This window comes from Erinaceus europaeus, chromosome 12, assembly GCF_950295315.1.
Source record: "Erinaceus europaeus chromosome 12, mEriEur2.1, whole genome shotgun sequence".
In the NCBI taxonomy this organism is placed as follows: domain Eukaryota; kingdom Metazoa; phylum Chordata; class Mammalia; order Eulipotyphla; family Erinaceidae; genus Erinaceus; species Erinaceus europaeus.
The window spans coordinates 88,870,234-88,877,191 of record NC_080173.1 but is presented as its reverse complement, the minus strand read 5'-3'; the positions used below and the strand labels follow the sequence as shown (position 1 = coordinate 88,877,191).

The 6,958-nt window shown below is 39.9% G+C and overlaps 1 non-coding gene across 1 annotated transcript; it reads left to right on the top strand.

Moving 5' to 3' along the window:
- Positions 1-4,173: 4,173 nt before the first annotated feature.
- LOC132542250 (U6 spliceosomal RNA) lies at positions 4,174-4,281 on the top strand. Its single transcript, XR_009553354.1, has one exon. It is a non-coding gene; the product is annotated as a U6 spliceosomal RNA (small nuclear RNA).
- Positions 4,282-6,958: the final 2,677 nt, after the last annotated feature.

Genomic DNA, 6,958 nt, shown 5'->3' with positions numbered 1-6,958 from the left:
TAAGTAGCTCAGCCAATGTGACAAAAGTTCAATTGGGAAGAAGTTCCAGTTTAATTTCTGAATTTGACTTAGATTACTGACTTCAATGAAGGCCAACTTAGAATCCTTTGCTCTAGTAAAACCTTAGTGAGGAAGGTCTATCTAAACACTCAAGTTATGCCAAGATAAGTCTGAAACATCCAAGAAAGATGGTAACTGTGGTCCTTGTGTTTCTCCTAACTTCACAGGGCACTTTTTAGTGAGCACATGCAAAAGCTCTGAGTACAAGTGACACATACCATATCCACGTCTGTAAACATAGGCATTCAAACTATCATTTATTCACACAGTTTTTGCTTTGAGGATTACTCAAGATCGTCCAGTGAACATTTACCACAAGGATATTATATATTCGGGTGGGATTTCAAAGGCTATGTTTTGCTTTTATTGTTCATGGCGGAAACAATAGAGAACTTGAAGCTCAAGTCTTGTGGAGCTATCAAAATAGAGGAAATCATGTGCTCGTTGATGGTTTCCAAAAGGGACAAAGAGAAAACTCCCTCAAATTCTGTTTTCATGTTTTGTTCTGGATAGAATAGAGGAGCAACTAGGTTCTCCTTAGTGCTTGGTTTCTTGAAGCTTGGCTTTTGGCTACATTCCTTCTGAAGTATGCCTCATGTGTCATGCCAAGTCCTAATTTCTGCACAGGCCCAGTGCTTTGGATGACACTGCCATCCTTTCCTTCAGGAAAAAAAAAAAAATCGCTTCTTCCTTGAGAACTAAAAATACTCCCCAGCCTTGGAGTGCAGCCTTGCTTTCATCGCCTGTCTACTTAGTGGATCAGTTGTTTGACTGGTACAAGCCAAAACACAGAGAAAAAGAAGTGGTTTTGAGAAAGTGGATCTACAATTGAATCTGCTTGAAACATCTAGGGGAAATAGCTTCTTGAAATCTCCTTGAAAGCAAAAAACATTCCTTCTTCAACCATGAGAATTCCATTTCCACTCTCTTGCTCTCTCTCTCTCTCCCTCCTTCCTTCTCTTCCTTCTTTCTTTTCTCTTTTCCCTTGTTTCAGAAGGATATATTTTTTTCAGAGTGGTGGTGGTGGGGCGGAGATAATCTTGGCAGTAGAGAATATAGTCTTGACTTACTCTTGCAACAAAGATAAAGAAAACTGGATTAAGTTAATTGAATACTTTTTTACTTTTCACATTCCAAAATTTTTACTTTAAAAATTTCACCAAAGTCAAAATAAACTTAAAAAAAATTTTTTTGGAGAAATGTTGATAAATAGTATTTTAAACAATCTGTGAGAAGATTTTTTAAAGCATAATGATACTGCATTATAAATAGATACACTGTTGTTTTGGGTAATAGTCCCACATTTGGGGAACTAAATATTGATTTTATTCAAATGAAAATCTTGTGCCTAACATTCCAACCTTTTACTGTCATATGTGCTAAGAGAGCTTGGGAGGACAGCATAGGAGCTGGGTAGAAGTCACATCTTTCCAGCTTCAAGAGGCACTGGTGAGAGGAGGTCAAAGAAGAGGGTAAAAGGCCTAATACACTAATAATATGACCAATGTCCATCAAGAAAGGAGGCCATCCAGGGCAAAAGAGCAGTCTAACAGTGGAGAGGCCATTGTGTGAGTGTGGAGATGAGGGATGGAAAAAGAAACCACAGTGGTCCGGGAGGTGGTGCAGTGGATAAAGCACTGGATTCTCAACCATGAGGTCCTGAGTTCAATCCCCAGCAGCATATGTACCAGGGTGATGTCTGGTCCTTTCTCTCATCCTATCTCCCTCATGAATAAATAAATAAATTCTTTAAAAAAGAAAAAGAAATCACAGCATGGAACTGAGTGAAAAAATAAAGAAATAGGTATAGGAAGCATTCAACTGTCTAAGGGCAAAGGCAAAAATCGCCTTTGGCAAGTACTCTGAGCAATCTCACTTACAGATTTAGGACAGGCATTTCATACTTACTGAATTAGTGATAGAAACAGCTCTCGACATATCTGTTCTCAGCCTGCACCTCTAGACTTTTCCCTCACACAGATGTTAAATGCAGACAAACAAGATAAAGATAGTTTTTCTCTTCCTCAAACAGACTTGAAATTTTCCTTCTTTCTACCTTTGGTCTTTCTGCTTCTGTTCTTGTACCAGGAATATCTTTTTTCCTTCATTGCCACCTATCAAATCAAATCTCAGATGTTATTTCTATGAAGTCTTTTCTGCTCCTCATCCAGATGCTATATCTGTTTAATAAACCTACTATCACATTCATTGCGTTAATCTTGAGGTAATTTGAGAAATAGGATATGACTTGAGAGCACATTTGTTCCACCCTGTCTTCTCTGGGACTTTACACTGAGAATTTCCCGACTTTTGGAAATAACTATTGGCATATTTATTTTGGATTCTTTTTTTTAAATTTTTTATTTTTATTTATTTATTCCCTTTTGTTGCCCTTGTTTTATTGTTGTAGTTATTATTGTTGTTGTCGTTGTTGGATAGGACAGAGAGAAATGGAGAGAGGAGGGGAAGACAGAGAGGAGGAGAGAAAGATAGACACCTGCAGACCTGCTTCACCGCCTGTGAAGCGACTTCCCTGCAGGTGGGGAGCCGGGGTTCGAACCGGGATCCTTATGCCGGTCCTTGTGCTTTGCGCCACCTGCGCTTAATCTGCTGCACTACAGCCCGACTCCCTTGGCATATTTATTTTGGGTCATCATCTTACCCTCTTCACAATATTAGAGATGCAATTTAGACTAGCAGATTATTAACTTACATCCCCAAAATTCAGTCTAAAGGAGCCAGAACAAATCTAGAATGAATGGAAGACTTAACATCTACTAGAAATTAAAAGAGCTAAGGAAATAGAATCGTGGTTAGGCAACAAGCTTTTCATGCCTGAGGCACCAAAAGTCCCACCATAAACCCAAGCTAAGGGGCCAAGCAATGGCACACCTAGTTGAGAGTGCATGCTACCAGAGCTGAGCAGTGCTCTGGTAAAGAGTAAAATAAAATAAAATAAATCGACATACAATGGAGGGTGAGCAGAAAATTTTTGTCTCAGTTCCACTCTAGGTGACTGTTTTGCAAACCTCAGACTTGCGGTTTCTTCAAATATAAAATGTCTTCATATGCCCAATTCATATACATGTACAAAGTTTTTGAAAGAAAACAGTGAGATAGTAAGGCTTACTTTTAAAATCCTTAAAAAACTTAAAAGTTTTTTAAGTTTAAAAAACTTCAGTGTCACTTTACAGAGATTCCAAATGTTGGTTTACAGGATCATTGTTGTCAAAAGGATTCATTTCTGGGGCCAGGCAGTAGTGCAGCAGGTTAAGCGCACATGGCATGAAGCGCAATACCAGCGTAGGGATCCCAGTTTGAGCCCCCAGCTCCCCTCCTGTAAGAGGGTCAATTCACAAGCAGTGAAGCAGGTCTGCAGGTGTCTTTCTCTCCTTCTTTCTGTCTTCCCCTCCTCTCTCCATTTCTCTCTGTCCTATCCAACAATGACAACAACAATAATAACTACAACAATAAAAAACAACAAGGACAACAAAAGGGAATAAATAAAATATTTAAAAAAATAACAGCAACAATAACAACAAGGGCAACAATAATGGGTAAAATGGCTCCCAGGAACAGTAGATTCATAGTGCAGGCATAGAGCCCTGGCAATAATGCTGGAGGCAAAAAAAAAAAAAAAGATTCATTTCCACATTTCTCCAGATATATAAAAATACATTTCACCCTTCACCCAACCATCATTCTGTTTACCATTTTAAGGACCCAGATCTGCTATGACAGACTAGTCCACTAAGAATTCACTTTGCATTTCCCTTGCTTTGTTGCTTAGATTCAGTCTATGACTGAGGTCATGGGATGCATTGGATCGACCTTCCCGTGGTGCATCCCGTGAGGACCCATTCATTGGGGAAACTGACGATCCTTCCTAGCCGGCTGAATCCACATGGATCCCAGTCACTTTCAAAGCCAGCAACAAGCAGCTCCTGACAGCTTTCAACCTGACCTGTTGACTGGCTACGGAAGAAGGGCAAACGCTAGAAAAAGAAGAAACTGAGGTCATCTGGTATCTATCCTCTTTCTGGCTTATTTTCAGTCAACATGTATTTTTATATCATTTAAAATGTTTCTCAAAAAACCTTTATGCTGCCATGATTCCTTTAGCAGGACATAGACTAAAACTGGAATGATACAGAGAAGATTAGCATGGCCCCTGAATAAGAATGACATGCAAACCATAGTTTTCTGTTATCTCATAATTTTGTAAATGAATACTAAACCATTGTTAATGATTTTTAAAAACCATTAGGATACTATAACTACATTATTCATTTTTACAGATCAGGAATGAAGCCTTAGAATAGTTGTGTAAATTTCTAAGAAGCTGTATTGTAAAACTTTACTTCCTGATTCTGATTTCAGTTATCCAGAACAAGAATGGTTAAGATATCCTAAAACATTTGGAAATTATAAGTCAAAATTTGATACTTTGAACATGCTCCCAGCATTCCAGGTATTGATAAGGATCAAAGAGATGCCTAAATAGGACCCCTTTCCTCAAGAAAACTAATACACTGATTAAAAAAAATATATATATATATATATATTTATTTTATTGGATAGATACAAATAGAAAGAAAGAGAAAAAGGGGGAGTTGGAGAAAAAGAGAGGGACCTGCAGCTATGAAGATTTCCCCTTGTAGGTGGGGATGAATGACTTTGTGGATATATTCCACATTTTTTTCAGCCATTCATTTGTTGTTGGACACTTGGATTGCTTCCAAATGTTGGCTATTACAAATAGTACTACCAAAAAGTAGGTTGTAGGTAGATCTTTTCAGGTAGGTATTTTTGTTTTATCCAGAGCGCCTTTCAGCTCTTGCTTTTGATGGTATGGGGATTGAATTTGGAACATGCACAATTCTTGTGCATGGTCATGTGTGTGCTCAACCAGGTGCTCCACTGCCTGGTCCCAACTGATTTTCAAACTTGTTATCATATTGTTCTGCAAGTGACTTGAACAACCACATTTGTGTTCTCTTTGTTTCTCAGATTATAATATGCTGGAGACAGGACTGGTGATTTTTTTTTTTTAAATATTTATTTCCTTTTTGTTGCCCTTGTTGTTTCCATTGTTGTTATTGTTGTTGATGTTGTTCGTTGCTGGATAGGACAGAGAGAAATGGAGAGAGGAGGGGAGGACAGAGAGGGGGAGAGAAAAACAGACAACTGCAGGCCTACTTCACCACCTGTGAAGCAACTCCCCCTGCAGGTGGGGAGCCAGGGGCTCAAACTGGGACCCGTACACTGGTCCTTGTGCTTTGTGCCATATGTGCTTCACCTGCTGCGGCTACTGCCCGACTCCTAGGACTGGTGATTACTAATCCCTTAGAATCCTCTTGCCTTAATCAGTCCAGAATTCACTCTTGACATACTTTCATTCCTGAGCTGTTTCTAGACCTAAATGTGGCAGATTATCACAAGGAGTAAGTGATGGAAAGTGGAAAATCTCTGATTCTTTTGAGCAGAGATCAAAATACTAGTGAAATCAAGAAAATCAGCCAAAGTGAATTTGTAACTTTGACTTGTTTGTGGAATGAGAAGACAGATTGTCTTGATATATCCCTTAGGCTCTAGTTCAGGAACATTTACCAGTAATAAATCATTGAGTCAAATAGCAGAGGGAGCAATTAGTCACATCTCTCCATCAATGGGGATGAGACCACATTTTCTTCTTTACAATTAATGTGTTAGTGTCTATTTGTAAAGTTGGTGAGTTCATAAAAAGGTGTTTATAAAGTAAGAAAGCATAATATATAATCATCACTTAACTTAAAAGTGAAGGATATGAGCTAAGAGATGGCACAATGCAAAAATCCCTTCATGCCCGAGGCACCAAAGGACCCAGATTCAATCTTCAGTGCCACTGGAAACCAGAGTTAAGCAGTGTCGAGGTAAAAATAAAAGACATTTAATTATAAAACAACATGAAATGGAAAGTGTTTAATAAAGCACTAAAATTCCCATGAGCAGCAGAAAAAAGGAACGGGATACTTCCATCAAAACATTGGTGTGTGTGGGGGCCAGGCGGTAGCCCAGTGGGTTAAGTGCACATGGCGTGAAGAACAAGGACCAGGGTCACATCCCCGGCTCCCCACCTGGGGGGTGGTCGCTTCACAGGTGGTGAAGCAGGTCTTCAGGTGTCTATCTTTCTCTCTCCCTCTGTCGTCTCCTCCTTTCTTGATTTCTCTCTGTCTGGTCCAACAACAACAGCAATGGCAACAATAACAATAAGGGCAACAAAATGGGAAAAATGGCCTCCAGGAGCAGTGGATTCGCAGTACAGGCAATAACCCTGGAGGCAAACAGACAAACAAACAAACAAAAATATCAGTTTGATCATGTACTGCTCTCCTATGTACACAACCAGATCCAAATCTTGCCCCCACCCACTAAAGGATGCTTCCGTGCTATGGTTTCTTTCCTTCCTTCTCTCTTGCTCTTTCTATCTGAACAAGAAAAAAGAAAGGAGAGGCATGTGTGCGCATGTGTGTGTGTGTGTGTGTGTGTGTGTGTGTGTGTGTGTGTATGAGAGAGACAGTGAGAGAGAGAGAGAGAGAGAGAGAGGCACTATTAGTTTCTGTACTAAATAAGGCTGCTTCCTCAAGATTTAAACGAGAATCACAACTCACCTCAAAGTAGAGCTGTCCAACCAGTGTGACTTGGCACCAAAATAGCTACAGATGTGCCATGAAATTCCTTCCGTCTTGGGGTGCTGGATGGATGGGCAGGGAAGGCAAAAGTCTTTAGAGGTATTCTCTAGTGTGAGAAAGCTATTCAGGAGGCCAGGTGTTGGCACACCTGGTTGAGTGCACATGTTACAATGCACAAGGACCTGGGTTCAAGCCCCCAGTTGCCCCTGCAGAGAGAAAGCTTTGTG